Below are 21,549 nucleotides of genomic sequence, written 5' to 3'. Positions count from 1 at the left end.
AATCAAGTGTATCTCACGATAGAGATGAAGTACACTTACCCTGATAGTTCTTGTAAGGACTCGTAGAAGAAAGGCATTTCAGATATGAAAAAATATTTTAGCAATGTGTTATCCAGTTATCTTTGTTATCGAACGAAGACTGAAGATTAAGTGACACGCTGCCGCTAATCTAGAGGAATACTTTGCAAATTTAATTGGCGCATTTAGAAATATCGCCAAGCAAGTAATTATTTGACGCACTCTAAAGGAATATTTAATGAATTATTCCTGAGGGGATGTGAGATACTTATGTATTTCACGAAAAAAATGTAAGGACGCAAGTATTAGTGGATATTATGGCACCAATCGTGAGGGTGTAAAAAAAACGAGAGACTAAGGTCCGTCAAAGAAAACGAGCGAATCATTAGGCCGTCGACGGCAAAGAATTTCATTTCCTTTTTTTTTTCACTGCAAATAAACTCTCCCTCTCCACATTCGCATCAACCCACTTCACGTTTTGCACCCTCCTCCCCCCAAAAACACTCGAAAAATATCTCTCCTCACACGCCGGCCGAAAAAACCACCCCCTCTCGGCGAAAGCCACCCCTTTTGCCACTTCCCATCCCCCAAGGTGTGGGCCGGACCAACCATCGCCCTCCGCCCTCGCCGAGCCTTATATGTACACGCCGCACATAAAAACATAAGCGGGTGAAAAAAGATCCTTGCATCGCGTGCTCCCTGGCCACGTGATTTTCGGCAGCCCACTCCACAGTCCGTAGCCCCGATGTGGCGACGCACACCCCGCTCTCCGCTTCACCCCTCGGTACGCGTGCTCATGGGTCGTTCCTTTGCGAAAGGGGGGAAAATTCGCCAGTTACCGTTTTTTAATTGCGTATCCCTTCTTTGATCCTCTTTGGTTAATTCGCTGGTGAAATTGGCAGAGCCAGATGACTTGCCGCTTTCGACGCCAAATCCACACTCAGTCGTCGTTCATTGTGGCTATTCTTGGACGCTGCTCCAAGCACAGCGCGACCGCCTTGCGATCTTTTGCACGCAAATATACGCCAGCTTGCAATAAAACATTGAACAATAAGAGTAAATCCTTCCTGCGTGGAGGCTCTCCGAAGTCGCTGCGTTACCATTTAATTAAGCTGATATCGAGGATTGTTTGAAAGACGTTTCTAATAGTGCTCCCGAATGTAAGTACTATTTAATATGCAATCAACCGGACGAAGCGTTTTACGAATAATTAGTAGCTGAAAGTTTACTGGCTGGAATTTTGAGAATCAATACCGATATGAATGCTCTTGTAACACGATTTGTTCAATGCAAATTGCAGCAATGCAACTACAATTGTAAGAAACGTATTACGAGTAATTTGCTTATGCCAGGAGACATTTTCCTCTCACGTGAGCAACAAAAATACATTTCCCAAATAAGATCCGAAAGAATGAAGTTTCAATGAAAAAATTAAATTTCCTTGAAAAAAAATTAATTTTTTTTTCAATTTGAATCCTGTAAATTTTGGAACGAACAAATTGTGAAAATTTTTGAACTTCAAAAAATGTAATTTGAAGTTATATCAGGACCGATTTTTAACTCGTGAACACAATGTCAGAGTGAAGCTGGGTCAATTTTTAATTTGATCTTAATATAATTTAAATCTACAAACATAAAAAATAATCAAAATTGGAACAAAATGGTTATAGAATTATTCCGTTGTTTGTAAACCAATTTGATATCATCGCCGAGAATGTAGACCTCTCCGTCAGAAATCTCTACCTTTATGGTATTTATGCTCTTAGCTTCAGTAAATTGACAATATTAAATAGCGAAAACATAGTCTACAGTACAAGCTGGTCAAAAAAATGAAAAACTAATACGCACTTTGCCTGAATCAGTTTCAAAACGTTCGTTAGGGCAACATGGATCACTCGGATGCTGGACGACATTCATAAGTACTTATACCCGTGAGATTCACAGATTCGAGACTGTGGACAACGGGGAGGGATAGGAAGCATCAGGGAAAGTGATTACACACTCGTTCCATCTTTCAAGACAAAAATCTTGTGCTTTTGGAGCGTTCAGAGAACCCAGCCGGGAGGGCGCGTGTTTCCCCGCCCCCACCGCCCTCCACTCACCCTGCATCCCACCCTCGTCCTTCGCCTCACGGATTCGTCCCTTCGCTGGAAAATTCCCCCGAGCCTCGCTCCATTCGGAGTTCTTCAAATGCAAACCAGGAGTGGCGAAAGAACGGCGCCGTTCTCCCCGGAGGAGGAAAGTGGGAAGTTGTAGCCGGGAGAGCAGCGAGGAGCGGACCGCCGGGGGTCGGGGAGGGACGGCAAGGGAGAAGATAAGAGGCGGGAGATAAGGGTGCCGACGCCACAAAGTTCTCTTCAATGCGCATGAAATCGGCCCTTTTCCCTTCTCTACAGAAGAGATTTCATCCACGCACTACAAAATAATCAATTCCCCCGTGGATTACAATTAACATCAGAATTCAAAACGCAATAATATTTTCATCATAATTGAATCTATTTAATTCCTCCGAGGATAAATAATTAGAATTTAAAGTTGCATGTATAAACATGAAATTATTTGAAAATACAATTTTATGCACATATTTTGTCTAGTAAGATGGGGATGTAAACAGGAATGCTTGGAATAAAAATCCATCCAATTGAAAGTAACTTTTGAAAAAAAAACAATATTGAATAAAAAAAGCACTTTTCAAATTTTTTTAAGAGCTATCAAGCTGTATTGAGCCAATGGCATTTTCAATGATCGTGTCACTGACGATCGTCAAAAATACAAAATATTTGGTCTTTTTGGTAATGTACACACGGAAGAAGGAAATTTAGGAATAGCAGATGAATTGAGGGAATAAAGGGAATACAATCATACGTGTACTTAAGACATAAAGAAAATGCATAATTTTCCACGGTTTTCTTGAAATTCAGCAAGAAGTAAACTGTGCAGTAGCATAGAGCAAAGCTCGAGTATGCAAGAGCTACAGGGGAAGATTAATGTGGACAGTTCACACTTAAACTATCGCAAAAATTTGACTCACTTATTTCCTTGTAACAGTGTATGTCACCTAATTGTAAATTATAATCAATGAGAAATAAAATGTTACAAATCTATTTTTCAGATTGATATAAAAGGGATAGACATTATACCCACTCCTACAGTGGTTACAGTTGTAGAAGCCTATATTACAGTTTGTTTTCAAATGTGAAGAGAATGTTACAGGAAACACACATTTTAGACGTTAACGTCTCGTTTCTTTCTTTCAGGGAGACTGGAAGAGCATCGAGAGGCCTAGAAGATGAGGGATATGAGGGAGAAGACGGGTCCACGGGAGAAGTGATATTTCTGGGATAAAAAATGGAAAAGTCAGGGAACGGATTGAAAAATATCTTTCCCTCCACAAAAGGCACACACTACTACGCGAAAGGGTTCTTCCCTCGGGCGATATTGGGAGAAAGCGGAGTGAGGGCCCGGAACTTCTGACTTTACCGTTCTTTCTCCGGCGCCCCGGAGCACTGAAGTCCCATCTTACCGCGCCATTCGTTTTCTTTTGTTTTTCTGTCAAGAGGAGCAAAACCCTCAAAAGGTCACTCCTATAACACTAACGTTAGGTACTTTATAAGTATATATTGACGTGTTTTCGACAAATGATCATTTTCCTTGAAAATTCCTCGCCTAACGACCCTGTTTTTCTTGAATTGCAAACGGATGCGGATTTAGTAGATCGCTATTTTGGTTTTAGCAAAGTTCTACCGTGAAATATGAGGAAATCTTTTCTACAGACTAGATTGTTTATTTACAAGAAGGTCATAGATTAAAAAAAACTTGTACGTGGCCCTGCGACCGATAGTTTCGTCGATCAAAAACCATAACCATTCGCGCCATTAGGACAATCAGCTAAAACACTTCCAGGCTTCATGAGCAAGAACTAGCCAAACTGATGGACTTATTACTCACAATATCAATTACAGACGCAGGTATGATATGGTGGAACTATTCCATAATACTTAAAATCTAAAAATATTTTATGTCCCCCATAATCTAACAGAGGAAAGGTAAACGGCAGGTAAGTGTAACTTTGTTGTAACAAAAATTATGCTTACCTAGAATTTTTTAACGAAAAATAGAGCTGAAATGTTTCCCTCTCTCTCTCTCGATCAGTTGGATCAGGCACCTGTAAGATATAAATCAAGATTAATAATAAAATATAAAGAGTTTATTCTATAATACTAAATATTATTGCTCTACTATTTAATATCATTTACTTATATAATCGAAAATTGTGTTTTCTCTGGATGGTACTTCAATATGAATGCTGTGATGTTCTCAAAAGTCATCGAAAAACAATTGAATGCCGCCTTGAAAAACCTACCTGATTCCACGATTAGTTCAAATGAAGAATGATCGTGAAGCGATTTGCATACGTACTCATTTTCATTATAGCCACTCATTATATCAATGCTTGCAAAATAATACGAACTGAGTGGAGACTAAAGCTTGCTTTCATTCATGCGTGTAGGGATATATATTTTTTTTTTTTTGACATCACTTGCCTTCGCAAGACGAGAGAAAGCGGGACCGCTTCAAAGTATTTCGAGTCGAGAAGCTCTAAAACTGCACCACATAAATGCGGAACGTGAAAATAAAGTTTACGTACGTGGTCAGAATTGAAAAAAAAAGGTTACGTAGCCCGTTTCCCTTTGGCAAATAACTTGAAGCATCGGGAGAACACACGCAAGAGGTTTAGAAAATATTTCCCGTTATCCAGAACAAAATCGAGCAAAACAAAATGGCGGACTCAGAGAAAAAACAATTGAAGTGGGGGACACGTAAGTGGTAGGTAAAGTTTAAAGAGCTCATTTGTTTTCCAACAAAACCTTCCCTCTGCCGTTTCGCATTGTTGGAACTCTCCTGATTTTTGAAATACCTGAGTTTCATCGCTCCGTTTTAAACGCAGACGTCGTTCGTTTTCAATGCGAACTTTCACTGTGCATAATAGAAAAGCCTCTGCTAAGCGTAGTTCTCAGTTCGGCACTCCCCCTTTTCCCTCTAGTGCTCAATTCGAAAGCGCACTTTCAAGGGCTTGTACGCAATATAAGATTTATGCTACGAGTGGCGACAACCAACAGGAGATTATGTTGGGAACAATGTGGACGGTGATTTTACATGGATTTCCAAATTCATTTTTGGTCAGGAAAATTTTGATTCGCCACTGTATTGCTGTGCCTGTAACCGGAAAAATGGGTGCCGTTTTTCGGTCGGAGTTACAACGTTTCAAAGAGGATCACTAAGCCGAGTAGATTATTCTCGAAGGTGACGCAAAATTTGTGGAATGGAAGAAACTGTTAAATGAATCTCCCCAATGCTCATATAGATGGCTAGGAATACAAATATATAAGTACCTGCTCAAATACTTAGGATCGTAAGTTTTAATTATTATATTGTAGGTTAGATAGTAAGATTTTCATGCTACCAAAACACCATCTCTGACCACTTATAATATCCGAGGCTTGGATGGAGTGAAACAATGAGTTCAGAGGTATAATGGCATACGAGGTGAATTACACATAAGTGGTGATGGCATCCCAATTTTGAGTAAATGAAAAAGCTCCAATAGCCGTAAACAGTTTAAATTTCAAAACAAAGCACAAATGAGATTATTTGGCTAACGCTACAAGTCAAAGTAAGGGGTAAAGGGTATAAAAGGAAAAGGAATAAGAAAGGTGAATACGAATACGCGTATTTTGGCCAAAAAGTAGCCCTCCTCAGCGTACGTGAATCGTCACGACAACACAAGTTGAAGTCAGGACTTATATTATGTAGGTAACATGACATCCATGTAACATATATAACATACATATAGCATGATGTTTCATAATAAATGACATTTATTCAACACTACTAGACGTAAGAGCTCAATTCAATCAATATTGTATCACAATTTCTTGCGACACAACGTACCGAGCACCAATCTCCATCATTCGTCCAGAAGTGCGTACGCTCACGGATGGATGCTCAGGCACCTCGCCATTTCGTGGAAAAAGGCGTAGGCAATTGAAAATAAAAAGCGAAAGGGAAGAACTTTCATCTTTCCCTTTCCAGTATCTCGCCCCTTTCCTGACCACTAGCCGACCCCACCAAAGCAGCTCCTACCATTTCAATCCTCGCAGCACTGGATGTATGACTTTTGGAGTCTTTGCACGCGGGTTCATGATGACTATTGCAGAATCTCTTTTGCCTCAATCCCACCCCTTTCAACCACCCTTATTCTGAAGCTCGGCATCAACTCAGCCCATTAAAGCCCCTCACCGATGAAAGACTGTTGAGTAGGGAGCCCATCCCACTCTTTCCTTCCCTCCTTTCCTATACCGAGGCCGCGGAAGGCCTTGTTGCCCTGACACTTCGGATGCGAACAACAGTAGACGCGTAATACTCTGCGTCGAAATAAGTCCTCCCATGCCGCTGGAAAATGGAAGTTCATTCGTTATACTTACAAGGGCCAGAAATAAAATCGACGGTTTTATACTGAATCGAATGAGCAATGTCGACATGTCTTAAGCATCAATAGTGATGACGTCGTAGACAGCGTCACGCGCCATTCCATAGCGTAAGAAATATTCATAATTATGTATCCAACGAATTCGTTAGAGGCGAATCACAACTCGAGAGGAAAATAATTTATAAAACCCTATTTATGGTAGAATTAATACTGGCGATTTTTCTTGCTAGCCCGAGAGTTCGTTACTTGAAGATCAACCCAAACCGGCATCTACGTCAATAGCGATGGTTAACTTTCATATTTTTAACCACAATATATTAAGATTACGGAATGATGAGTTTACGCTAAAGAGATACTAAAAATTGTGATTACCTATGCCTGAGAGTATAAGAAAATCATCATCCGTTCATTCTATCGTCCATTTGGACAAATAGAAGCATTACAAACGTCTTACCCTGGTTCAACGCAAGCCTGCAAACGGAATGAATAAATACACCGCACTGAAAGCGATGACGATATTGAGCATCCATGTAAAGTGATTTACAAGACGCCGATACAAAGATTGCTGCATCGATGCACAGAAGTACATTTTTCGCAGTATTGAAGTCCGTCCTCCGAATAATTCTCGCACTTCTTTACTCCCCCCCCCCTCACCCCGCCATCCTCTCCTCCGGCCCCTACATCCGCGAGGCAAAAAATATGAGACCTCACCACACTTTGGAGGGGGAGAGAAAAGTGCTCGTTCACTTTTTCACGTTCCAGAGGCAATAATGTGTGATACCGCATACACGCATATCCATAACGTCTGATCACGGTGGGAAATACCCCTTTCATGAAGATGACTGCAGAGGATAGGGAGGAGTTGGAAAAGTTGGGTCTCATAGGGAATAAATGACCTCCTGATTGAAAAGTAGGGAAAATTCCGTAGTTCTGCTGCTTTCCTTGGCGATATTGCCGTAAAACAGACCGAAATCTGAGCCTCTGGCCCTTTTATATCTCCACATTCCGCGATATGGATGTAGAAATTTTAATGCTACGATATGCCTTGAAGTCCTGGCAATATGAAATTCCATGAAAACCTATCCATGATCTTAAAATGAATCAGGAAATGGATGGTTTTGGAACATAATGCATGATTTGAACAAATAATGCAAATATCAAATATTCGACATTTTTTTGTCATTTTGTTTCAATAGCGTGATTTCTCAAATGCAAATCCATGATGAAGATGTACTTTGTATTCCACATCAATGTTTTTTATGGCGGAATCACCACTTTCCCACTCTGAATGCCAAAATACCATTCATACCACGCATGAATTTTTTATTTAATGGATACATAAATAAATATACACACACATATATATGAATATTAAGTTCTACAATGCTCAGCTCTTACAATCCGGGATTTAAAATAATTAACCTTTATTACATAGTTTTTTATGCATAAGTTATTATGTAAAGCGCACTTATCTTGATGATATACAAAATTGAGTAAGCGTTATAGCATTATCTGCCATGATATATCACATAAGAGCAAGAAGGCAAAATTCAAAATGATAAACAAAGCACCAAGTGCACCGTTAGCGAATGAACTGAAACTTACCCTCACCTAATCAAATGTGACCCCACACGACAGCATTCCGTTGGCCGAAGATGTCAAGTTTTTAGGAGACGGGGTGACAAGAAGAAAGGAAAGAAAGTTACGCTCGATTTTGGTGTTGGAGGGTCAAATTTTGCAGCCTTGCGTGGATATAATCCTCCTCTTAAATCGCGAGAGCGCAGAAGGAACGAAGAGAGACGATGAAATAAGAGAATTTGCTCCACGCGCATACGGGAAAGGATATAAAAAAAGAAACCGCCTTGATAATAAGAGAAAAAAATATTAAAGAATATAGGATGGAGGATGAAGGGAGGGAGTCAGTGCACTAAACCCCCGATGGGAATAAAAATAAGGAGACAGACCTCGTCTAATTAGTCAACCAAGGGATTGGGTAGTCCAGCTAATAAAAAAGACCCGAGCCCCAGACCATTGTGGGAGCGGATCATTCCCTCTTCCCCAATCCTATCGTCTTCTCCCCACTCCACCCTTATATAACCCACCCACCCGCCACATCCCCATGCCTTCTTTCTCCGGCTGGCTCCTTCCTAAAAGGTCCCCCATCCCTTTCCATACCCTCATCTCACACCCCTTTTCTCAACCACCCCTTCCTCCCTCGTCACCAGAAAAGTTTCGACGCTGAAAATAAAGGAAAAAACCCAACAGTGAGTGGGGGAGGAGGTTTGTTGAGGGAGAGGAGGATTCATAAGTGAGGAAAAAGTTGCGACAGAGCAGTCACGGTGAGAGGGGCGGGGGTGATGTCGGAAGTAAGAAAATGCGGAACGGGGAGACTGTGGTCTGGAGTGGGGTGAGGAAATAGAAAGGGTGAGGACGCGCGAAAAATACGTCAAGTTGAAAGTGAAGAATTTGCCAAGAATATGTGAAAGCTTCGAGATTGACTGGGATCATCTTTAAGAAAAGGCTTCCTATTAGGAAAAGTGCTTAAGACGAAAAATACCAAGACATCAGATCGCCATTTGAAAGGTCTCGAATAACGATTCATAGCAATTGTTTGAATGATGGTAAATAAGTAAATGGGTTTATTTTATTTTATGATTCCATTAATATTTTTCTCTAGAAAATTCAGAATTCAGCTTAGTTAAAAGCGTCAGGTAAGGAATTTCCCGATGCAAAAGATTTGCATGATACGTCATTGGTGTCAAATATCTAACCCAAAAATCCCCACACTTTCGGATTCAGCAGCAGATGAGTGTTTACTCAGGAAGACCACCAAAAACGTATACCATTCTACTCTATGGCCAAGCATAGGAAATATGAGTGATATATGATCTTATTTTAGGTTTATCTGTGCTGGAACCCGATGATTTGAATTTACAATAATCCCCAAAAGCCCTTTAAGACATTTCAATTAGATATTCGTACTTTTCAAACAACCAAATCTCTCTTTGGACAGGTTAAGCTGCAAATGCAATAATTTCTCGTTCATTTTAAAAGCAGATGAAGCGATTATTAAGAGTAAAAACCAGGAATGAGAACCCAGCACTCAGCATAAACACACCGAATAACCCTGAGCCATCGGGATAACGGACTTGCTTCCGCATGTCTCTAGGGCGAATTACCCATGCACCCACGCGTTCGAATAGAGCAAAGGAAAACGCGATGCTACTATCCACGGCTCAGGACATGTGTTGTGTGCCGTGCAGAAGGGCGCACCGGATTGGCCGAACGGAAAAGAATAACAAAAAAGATTGCGATCCACTACACCACCCACACCAACCCTTCCTTTCCCTTTGCACAGGTCCCCACCCCCCACCCACAACACTACCAGACCGGGGCGAGAAGGGTAGGATGGAGTCGGGGTATAAAAATAAACCCTGGAGCTAACAGAACTGCAATCCGTTCCGATGCACCATACGCATAAAATACGCACCCTTATTTCCTCCCCACCCTCACCCCGACACATACACACAAGACCGAACCAGGAATGCATATATAGCTCAGCTCTGGAGAATTCAATAGCCCCAGCTTACAACTTCACCCTTTTCCTATAACCAACCACCCTCCCCCCAAAGTCCACCCTCCACCTCTCTATCTCACTCTTTCCACCCACGCAGGGGAGAAAAAATACCTAATAAAAAAAAAGGGAAACTCACCCTCTAGATTTCCTGGGATGCACATGCTTCCTTTGGCAGGGATATCCCACCCCAAGTTTCCCTTCCCTAGCCCACGTCCGCTCCGACCACCGCCAGGAACCCTTCTCCCGCGGGGCGAAATGCATCTCCACCGACCCCCCCCCTCACCCTCCCGCTTTCATCCCCCCCCAACCAAAACCCCTCACCCCCGCAAACTCTCCAACTTTTTCCCCGTCCCACCATCTCAGGAAAAACTTCCTCCCATTATACCCCACACCCTGGGGTCACTGCAGGGGTAGTCTACAGCCGCTAATTATCCAATCCCGGCAGTGCACTCACCCCCTCCTCCTAACCAGGAGTCCCCCCTTCATAAGCCCACGCGCGCACAGACGCACGGACCGTCCCTCTCCGCCGAATCCCCCCCCGTTGCCACCCAGCTTGAAAATCCTACTCCACCCACCCCACCCCGCGACCGACATCCCACGCCCCCCTCCAAAAAATACTGTGTATCCTTCGCTACGCCACTCTTCCGTTAGCGCTTTTATTTTCCGTGCTCTTGTATTTTTTTAACCAGCCCCCTTCTAGAAAGTCTATCCGAATAAACCCTGCTGTCCGATCCAACACCCGAGCGACGGAAGGCAGAAACCCAAAGCACCTTTCAACCCCTCCTCATCCCTCCTCTTTCCGCCCCACCCACGAAACGAACGGAACGTCCACCACCACGGTGGTTGGTGTCTGTTTGCCGTGCACCACACCGCACCGCACTCACCCCTCGTAATGCCCCGTTCCCTCTCTTTCCCCTCCCACCAAACCGAAACCAACGCCGTCCCCACACCCACACAGCAAACTCTCCAGGCAGTTCGATCTCTGGATGAGTCGGTCGGGGTGCGGGGAGTGTGGTGGTGTAGAAGGTGCAGCAGTGAGGCCGGTGCATCGCGTGCGAGGGAGGAAGTAAGAGGGGGAAAAGGAGGAGGGGATAGTCGGGAGAGAAAAAAAAAGAAACGGGGTGGGATAGAGAAGTAAAAAGAGAGGAAGAGAGAGAGATGATTGTTGAGGAAGTACAAACGGATACAAATAAACAATGGGATGACGATGATGGGGTGAGTGGTGGGGGGGTATATATTTTTTCTGCTAAGGGGAGGGGGTTGGGTGGTGGTGGTTGAGTAGGCAGGTGGGTGGCGCTTGGAGGAGGGGGGGTTGGAAGTGCATCGACGTCACGCCAACTCCTCCCATCCCCCATCTCTCAACCCATCGACGCCGCAGCAAGACCCCTCCCCACTCCCACGCATGCTTTTGTGTCCCCCCCACGTGACTGACTCTTAGCCATTTTCCATCCTCCTCCTTGCTTGGTGGTGGTGGCTCCTTTCAGATGCAACTGCGTTTGAAAAATGTTTATCATCTCGTCATCGTCGTTGTTTTCCACCCCGCGCGCATACAAAAGGAGTCAGCGGAGGAGGAAGGAGGGCTAGGTGGATGCAATCATGCGGCGAGGGGCGGAGCGAAATAATGCGTGCTTGCGAGGAGCGCACGGGGTGGGACAAGAGAACGAGTGCGGGAGACTTGGTGCTCTTCTCTCCCTGTTGTTCTACAGTCATTGGAGCACAATGGGAACCCTAATTGATGGGAATTAGCGTCTTCCATCGCCCCCAACCAACGGATTTTGTTTTTGCCCACTTGGCCTTCCGCGGGACGGGAGGAGTGCGCCATTAAATGCCCGCACACGTCGCATCTCTTCGAAAAAATGCCAATGCTCCGGAGAAATTTACCAAAATGAAAGGCGTATTAAAATAATTAGCTTTGGCGTCAAACGGCACTCCTCATTTCCCTCCAACCTTAGGCCCTCCGTACCGTTTTCCGTATTCACGTCAGATTTCTTTCGAGGACAATTGCATAACTTTTTTTTAGCAACTGGCGATAATTTAAATGCATCATTTCAACAGGTGAAAATTCTTACAAATAAAATAGACCATATGTGCAGCGACATTGTATATCCCGACTGTCGTGTTCGTGCAAAAAGGTTAACTGGTACATAATTATTCTCGTAGGGAAAAGGGCATAAATATGTTTTCGGTAGTAAAACTTACAGATATGCAAATATGAATGTAACTTTTGGATTTATCTTCATCACTGCTGGTTATAAATCCCATCATTAGTTTGACGAAAATCTGAGCTCGATTAATCCATCATCTCAAATCATCATGCTCCGATGTTTCTTTTCCTTGGAACTGTCATAATTCATTTCATAACTCTTCTTTCTCTCATTTGGTTAATTTTGAATGACTATTTCCATCAACCAACTGTGTCTAAAGATGTTTCCACTGTTTCTTCTTCTTTCAACGGGTTATATTAGACTGCTTTCCTTTCCTACTGTTTGTGGAATATCTTCGTCAGCCGTTCTACCTGTTGACTTGATCTCCATCATTTTTGTATACTACCACTTTTGTAATGATCCGAAATTTATAAATTCTGCTACTGTCCTCCACCAAGGATCACCTCAATTGCAAAAGATTCTACGCGTAATCATGCTCCCAGATGGAACCCTCGTGGCGACACGCGAGACCAAGCTAACCGCTGTTAAAAAAATAAAACCCTAGTGCGCCTGCATCCTACTTAATCAAACTCGACGAAACATCACGACAAAGCACTCGTGCTGCTTCCCCTGTTAAGACCTAAACCTTCTCCGCGGTCGCCCGGACGTTAATCAAGTATCGCCGGCGACGTGTGAGCTGGACACCCAGGCACTAGCCCTCCCGCGCGAATTATCCGGGGAGATCGTACATCACGAGTATGCCAATTACAGTGACAGGGAGAGGGACAACTCACCCACGGTCGGCACCCACCCACCCACCCATTGCGCCACCAGCACGGATGCCATGGCAACCGACGCGGAGGAACCCGGGAGATCACCAATCACAACCACCTCCATGGAACACCCTCCCTTCGCGCCGCGACCCGCTACTCCATTCCCACCCCTCATGCACCCCCCGTCTTCCCTCGGGAAACCCATTCCGAACGCTAAGATCACCCACACTACCTGACAAGTCAATCTGCCATTGATCTCTGCAGCAAGACATTTACTCGGGTCGTGCGGGAGAAATAAATTCCCAGCGGTGTCCATCCCCAATGGGGGTTTGCTGATTGAAGGGGCGGCCGTCCGCCATGGCGTCGGAGCGTAAGACGGACCTCAGTTATGAGGAGGATGAAAAATGGCTTGCGACTGAAAAAGACATTTCTACAAGCGCACTCACTCAGCATGAGAAGCGAGCTGCCTTAAGACCCGCGGAAATGAGGACGGGAGGAGCTCAGCCGACGGTCAGGAGCGAACGATTGATTGGACGAACAGAATCGGAGTCGCAAAAGTATACATTATGCGATGCATTTTTTGAATTTCACATTTTTTGCTTGAAAATTTGATGATTTGGCGGAGTTGAATCTTTTTTCGCAAAACATACATCGCCTCCGATTATAAGGAAAATATAAGAAGAATGGAGATAATTGGATGGGAGTAAAAATATCAAAATAATGATCTCTTCAACGATGATTCACGAACCATCAGAAGTTGGAAGATACGTATAGCTGAATGCTATTTTGGTCCACAGACGTCTGAGTAATACTAATGGGTAATGAAGTATTAAACGCAGTGCAAATTCATCCTAGCGTCTAAAGACATTATTCCACACTTTATTTTAAGATATAATAAATGAATTTAGTATGCAAAATGCGTTCAATGTCATCTTCATATGTTTTGTGCCGCCTTTTTTCCGTGTCTTTCCAGAACCTTTCCTCTACGGCATTTCTTTACAGATTACCTCCCAAGGGCCTTATAGCGATATTTTGTGTACTCCTGAGCGCGTGTAATGTATTTACTATGTTAGCTTATGCATTTTTTAGCTGTGATTTTCAGTTTTGGGCAATGAAGACTATTTTTTCATTGTAACTCGGTCCGAGTGGAAAGCTTTCTATCAACCAGTTGAAACGTATGTAAACTCAGCCTTATGATACTTAGTTTTGAACACAATATTAAATAAATACGAAACGGAATTTCAAGATACTTTTACCAGTGCATTGTATGACGTTTTATCGGCAAATTAACGAGTTCACTTACGCTTAACAAGCGCGTAACATGCGCCAGCCAATAGCTGAGGGTGACGTGTCACATGACTTACGATCCCGCGTAAAGAGGCGACCATGGGAGTGTTGGGGGCCATTCGCTCGAAAGCACTGCATCTCAATAAACGTCTGCTGCCGCCTGTCGGAGAGGTGAGGAAACTACAACACACACCTACTGCAATGCTTGGTCGCTGCATTACGACGCCGATAAAGCAAACACATTAGCATCGAGGCGGCATTTCAGCTTAAGATTTACTACGAACGGGACAAGGAGGTGCTTGAAACTACCGTTAGATGAAAATATTGCCCGCGCACAGGAAGCCACGGACTATCCCATTACCCTTCTGATGAGATCTTTAAGATGATCAAAAATCTTACATAAATAATTGTCTGTGCGCGTAGATATTACCGTACCGGATCATGTGTGACCTGATCACCAAGCTGAGAAAAAGGAACATTCTAGTATTATTACTGCTAAATGGCTTCCTTATGATAAAAAGTTTCGATTTACATTATTTATGATATATTAAACACATATTGAGTGAAAAAAGATAGGAAAGTTTGAAAATTTCTTCAAGGTAAATATGATATAATTGCAATAAAGCTGCAGCAACCTTTCTAAATAGCAGTTTTATTTTAAATTAATCATACTGTGATGAACTTATTTTTTTGTTGTAGTATGTGTTGGCACGATATTTCTAAATAGCGCTTGGGAAGTGAGCAACTAAAAGCGGTGAAATTGTTGATAATCATTGGTGATGCATCGATAAATATACGCCTGGCAGAGAAGTCGAGATTTCCCATATTAAGAAAAACGGTTTTCGCTTCGCGCCAATCCCGTTTCCCGACAAGCTCAGCCAGGTACCTCCGTTATTAGCTGCACTTTAAACTTCATTTTTGCTCGGAGATGAACGCATTCTCGAAGAAAAAAAACCTTTCGGGGAGAAAACAAAAGGCCGCGATGCCTCGTTTAACATGCCAAGACTGCTCCATCGAATCTCCTCTGCACACATCTCACATGCGAAAGACGCACTCGTCCGATTTCGCGAGCACCTGAATTACCTCACACGAAGGGGAGGAAAAGCAAAGACGACCCCATAACTCCATCCTGGGGCGGGGGGAGGTATAGATTATTGATCCTTCAGGTCCTGCAACCGGTAATACCTCCTCTCCGTAAGAACTCTCTCTCTCTCTCTCTCTTAGCTCCCGATATGACCAAAGGGGGTTTGTGGAGGAAGGGGTAGGAAAAATCGACTGGGGGGGAAGAAGGGAAGGGGCGTTTGCGGGGATGGGAGGGATGCTCTCCGCGTATTTCGCCGGTGGTTTCCCGACTCCCTAGTCTCCCATGAACCGTCCACCCCCATTCCTTCGTTCCACCCCCCCTCCTTCAGAAAACCCCTCACACGGAAAAGTTGACCGTTGGTTGGTGCATTTGGGCTAGCCGTGCACTTGAGATCTCCGGGGCTGAGTCGCAAAAGTTAGCCAGGGCGATTTTTGTTTGGTCGTGGGATAAAGAATGGAATGGGATGGGACGAAGTTGGGGGTGGTGGTCGGGGTAGAGGGGAAATGGGCAGAGAGGGTGGAAGTGACCGGGGCAGGAGGAAGGTGGAACGGAAAAGGATATTGAGGACTCGGGAGTGAGGGCTTCTCTTTTTTTTTTCAAATGATTTGAGAGCCTTGGAGAGAACCGGGGGGAATAAATGATTTAACTACTCGCATCCACGTATGAGCATGTGTGTGTGCGTGTGTGCCTGTGTGTGTGTGTGTTTGGCATTAGTGTGGGTGAGTGCATTCGATTAGTCTCCCACCCCGACTCTTCAGAAATGCATCGGCCGGAACGAGAGAGAGAGAGAGAAAGAGAAAAAAAAGAGAAAGAAGTTTTGAGACTGAATCGGATGACCAATGGCAGTCTGAGGACGACGATGAAAAACCCCAGACCCTCCAGGGACAAATTTTCGGGAAGAATTGAGAAATTTCTACGTTTTTAGCCCGCGGGAGACGGTAAGCGGGCGAAGATTTTGTACAGCATTCCAAACAATTGGCTACCTGGCTATGAGTGCACTGACGAACAAAATATTTATGTCCAACGGTTTCGTTCCTTACAGCAAACAATGGAGACAGGCTGCAAGGTGGGCTCGGAAGGGGGAGTGAAATTTAAGTCATGAGCAAATATTTTGTTTGGACAAATTTATGTGTATATTTTTTCATTTACCTTTTTCGAATTTGTTTCACCAAAGTGCAAGAGGCAAATAATTGTTATAATTATTATATATGTATATGCGATATATATATATATATATATATATATATATATATATATATATATATATATATATATATATATATATATATATATTTGCATACGATATATCATACACGTAAAATTATAAAAGTCGTTATCTCAGGTTAAAAACATTGGAAATTTTGAAGAATTAAGAAATAATCTGGAAAAAACTTTGAACTATATACGCGATATTTGCATTAAATAAGAAAGAAAATGCTAATTTTAACTAAAACTAGCCCAGTTTAGTGGTTTGTTTGTGGTAGCTCAAAATAAACAAATATGATTTTTAAACTTCTAAAACCTTTTGCAAAAGTCTAGTTTTAATCAAAGTCGATAAAACTTATATGAAATTCAATAAACTTTTATTTCCCACATTTGTGAAAGTTGGATACTTTCTTTTGATTTATATAAGTTGAATTAATTTGAAATAAAGCAATAATATCCTAACGTAACCTGAGTAAAATTCACTGAAGTAGAGTTATTATGCTCACCGCATAGGTTAAAATTAATTTAAAAAACTAATTTTCTGAACCCTAATAGCAATTTGGCAAAGACATTTGACAAAGAAAAGCAATGAGGAAAAAATGGACAAAACATAATGTGTTTTGTGAATTTAGGGAGAAATGGGTTGAGATACAGGCCTGTATAATGAGTGTGCCTATTATAATTGCCAATGCAGTATTCGATAATACCCCCTGATTGGATATACTGATTGCACAACGGTGAAAGCCGTTTGAGTGACAGTGATGAACGCAACGCACAAAGATTCGAGATTATTTGATGGGATTGGAAATCATTACATCCATCATTGTTGAATACTACTAGTATATCTTTTGACTCCAGACGACTCATAAAGACGATGTGTTCCTAATTGAAGAAACCATAGATAACAATTATTCATAAAATCTTTTAATGCTTTGATGAAAAATTTTGTATCTCGTTTCGTCAGTTTAATTCTATGTACAAATTAAAACTAATCATTTGCCATAATAGTATTGATGTGCCTTGCTCTTTATACTCCCTTCCGTAAGTACGCCGACAAAAATGCTCAGTTATTTCTTTATTTTGAAGTATAATTTATCTTAAGTTACTTTTTTATCGCTGACTCAACTCGTTATCTACTATTACTGCCCTCAAGAGTTCACTCACAATCTCTTACTTCGTCACATATCTACATTCTCTGTCTCTTTCAATTTTTTGCAAAGAAATTTTCTTTCTTCTCTCCTTTATTCTATTCTCTCACATAACTAACCTTATATCACATTACTAAATTCTAGAATCATCCTCTTTCCCCAGAGAAATAACGTAGGGCGGAATATACTTATGTCTTGCATGGGTATCTCACATTGCCAAGACAAACCCAGCTGGAAATGGTTACCTACTAGTAATAATACCATAACATTCCATCAGTCTTTAACTACGCTTCCTTCATCGGAGATATTTCGGATCACAGGCGCTGCTGTGTTGTCAATGAGCGCCTGAAAATTATTTTATTCTATATTTGATTGCAGGTTGAGATATTATACCACTGGGAACGACTTCTATGCCTTGCAGAAATGTTCGAGAATTTCTTGGACCAGGGCGAACCATGCCACTCTCTAATTTCGCACCATATTTTTTGCGTATCGGCATCGTCTCAGTTCCAGTTCTTCCCACCTCCCCCTCTTTTGGCTTCCCTCCCAATTTATGCACGGTACGCCAAGCCGTGGAGCGAACTTATCTGCGAATTTCTCCTCATCAACACGATAGTATCTCGCTCCCGTCATCCCCTCCCGACTCGGAGACGCACACCCGAGCCCTCTCTCCCCGTCACCATCTTCCCACACACCCCTCACTCGGTCACCCCTCTCGATCCGCCCCCGTAAAAAATTTATTTCCGGCCAGTGAACCCCACGCCTACACCGCACACACACAAATTGCGGGGCCGGAATAAACCTTATCTGCTTTTCCGAATACACCCTCCCTCGCGGGGTCCGGCGATTGCAGCAGCTGCCACTTCTCTCTTTGGAGGAAACGAGCAGCGTGCAGAAATTCTCCCACGCCCCCGGAGTCCCTCACGTAGGAAGAGGGGGGAGGGCGCTAGAGTAGGGGAATCGACTAAAAGTGCAGGTATCCCACAGGAGAAAACATAAAATCAGCAAAATTCGTGATCTAGTGCTGCCATAGTAAAAATGCTAGTATTCTCGACTAGGAGTATGGGTACGTATATAATAAAAAATCCACTTAGCAGCTAGGCAAATAGAGACCCCAAATATAGTTACATGTTATCAGTAATTATTAATATTGCCTATAGTACCACTAAAAACTTGATAAGGTAGATGCTAACCCATTTATTATAGATGTTTTTCATCTGAAATCAGAAAAAAGCCATAAAATTCTACCGAATTATCGCCATATTACATCTTCTAAATAGATTTTACCTATTCACTTTTTTCACAATTTCTCCAAAGGTAGAAAATATGATGAAACTTAGAAACAATAATAATGAGGCTGGACAACATGCAATATCACTTGAAGAGCGAAAGTATTGCATTTGTTCGATTAAGAATAGATCAACCATTATTCCAAACAATTCCACCCACCTCCTTAGTGCCTTAAAACTTTAAAGGGTGATATATTGGTGGCACAACGAATATTTAACATTTTCAATGTCTCTATCTTCCAAACCTGCTGTACTAAATACTGACCAGGAGTTCCTACCGGAGTTTAATATAAGAAGCAACCCTTGATACGAAATACCGACATTTTCTGCCCATCCCCACGCAACACTCCGCGTTGGCGTGCATGGCGAACGGCTAAAGAGGGACCCCATGGGAGGCGGGGGTCACAGGCCGAAGTGAAGGGGTCGTGGAGGGGGGGAATGGGAGGGGTCCGGTGCACGTCGGACCGTAACGCGACAACAGCCGTGGTGATGGCCATCGGGAGCCGGGGAGATATTGAGGGGAGAACAGGTGGTTAACTGTGCCTTGCAAAAGCACCGGCTGTGCCTTACCAGTGCGCGACCACCTCCCCCTTCCACGCCCTAACCCCTCCTCCGCCCGCCCCTCACCCTTCTTCTCTCTCCTCTTCCGAGGGGCCATGGGAAACGCGGGGCTAATTGCTCCTATATATGGCGTGCTGCGTGCTTTTTGTCCCCTCGGTCGGGGGGACGCGTAATGGGACTCTGGGTGCATGTGTGTGCGTGTGTGGAGGGGAGAAGGGGGTGTTTGTGTCTGTATGCACGAGATGGTCATGTCGATGACGACGGCGAGCCGGTCTCACATGCGGTGGAATTTCCGGGCCGGACGGTGCGATTGAAGGAACGTGGAAAATGGGTGAGCACGGCTTAGAGGGAGGGAGAGCCATTGGGGGGGAGGGGACGTTGGGACGACGTGTGTGGGTTACTCCGTGAGGATTGGACGGAGGAGCTGAATAATACTGCTAGCCCCCTCGCCCACCCAACCCTCCCAACATCCCAGAGAGACTGGATGGCCGTAGTTATTAATCACTTCATCGGAAATTTCGAAAGAGGAACAAAGGTGAGAGGGAGATAGAGAGGGAGGGATGGCAGAATTTGCAGTGGGTGCGGTTGGAGGGTGAACGGATGGTTCGTTGGGTGGCGTCGATCAGTAATTAGTCGTGCTTCCCATTCCTATCATAGACAGACTATCCGTGCGTCCCCTGCCTTCCGTGCTTCACGTGCACGCTAAGACAGAGGACGCTTGTCAGCGGATTGTGACAAGCTGAGTCAGAAGTAGCTTATTTCTCTGCGATACTAATGGCTGCCAACTGCTAATTAATGGAAAATGATGAAATGAGGCTTCACAACACGCTATAATTGCGAGACGTCTAGTGAAAAAAATGATCATGCATAGGAGGCCAAGCTGCATGTGCCAAAACATTTTTTTTTAACGGATCATTTTGAGCTTCAGGCTCTGTTGCATTATAGATAATGCTGATTTTCTCAAATAATGAGATAGCTTAGGAAATAAATGAAAATAAAATAAGTATAGAAATTCATATCGAACCTAATTTAAAAGAGTATAATGAAATTTTTAAACCCCTTCTCAGCATAAATAATAAACATCGAAATTTGCTTGCGTCTAATAGTATTGAAAAGCACAAAAGCCAGTAAAGTTATTACATTCTCACTATTTTTAATGATGAAATGAGTAAAAATGATTTGAGGTAATTCGATGATGAGGGACTACAAATTTCCTCGAAGGTGTATTTAAAATAATGTTTTATCAGAAGGAACAGATTAGTGAACGTACAGGTTGCATCGTAGTATTATTCCACACGATGACATAACCTGCGTTAGTATTTAACATTGCCGCAGTTATGTGATGTTTAGATTGAAGGAGAATTTTGTGCTTTTGTGCGAAATCGGACAGCTTACAGTAGTGAACTCAAAAATAGTGGAGACTGAGAACGTCGCACGAAGCAGGGAAAACATGTACCACCCTCTTAAGGGAGCATCTGCAGCAAAAAGGCAAGCTATTCGGATGCGGAAAGATTTGAAACAAAACGGCAATTGCAGAAACAAAAGACCCCCCGCAATGCGTGCACTCCACTTCGTTAAATTCCACCATCACCCCCTCTTGAAAATTGTCTACGGGGAAGCGGCTCGAAGCAGTAACGATGCAGCTCGGGGTGAGCTGAACAGTGCATCATCTGAGCCGTGACCGTCGATAGGGTAGCTGACGCTCATCTCGACGTCATCTGCAGTAGAAGCGGCGTAAGGGGGACAATTCACTCCCCTCCAGACGTTCAGCTGTTCCTCTACGCATATATTCAAGCCGGTCAGAGTACACTCGACTAACGTCCTTTGGACATTTAACAACCCCGCTAGACGCTGGCTATATGGACAGCAAAGCCGACGAAACCCAATGCCGCGTCACTCGGATCGACGGAACTCGAAAGAAGGAAGGACTTGGAAGGACTAGCCCAGGACGTATGTTACAAATTATGCACTT

At 43.3% G+C, this 21,549-nt stretch overlaps 1 long non-coding RNA gene across 2 annotated transcripts in view; it reads right to left on the bottom strand.

Moving 5' to 3' along the window:
• Window positions 1-4,150: 4,150 nt before the first annotated feature.
• The window catches only part of LOC139698637 (uncharacterized), a 216,583-nt gene continuing 199,184 nt past the window's right edge, over window positions 4,151-21,549 (bottom strand). For both annotated transcript variants that reach the window (XR_011703000.1, XR_011703001.1), the window contains exon 4: window positions 4,151-4,183. This is a non-coding gene — a long non-coding RNA (uncharacterized lncRNA). The remainder of the gene's footprint in view (window positions 4,184-21,549) is intronic.

Source organism: Hetaerina americana, unplaced genomic scaffold (genome assembly GCF_022747635.1).
Source record: "Hetaerina americana unplaced genomic scaffold, ioHetAmer1.1.p SCAF_9, whole genome shotgun sequence".
NCBI lineage: Eukaryota > Metazoa > Arthropoda > Insecta > Odonata > Calopterygidae > Hetaerina > Hetaerina americana.
Note: the sequence above shows the minus strand (reverse complement) of the source record. Positions and strands in the feature narration are given on the sequence as shown.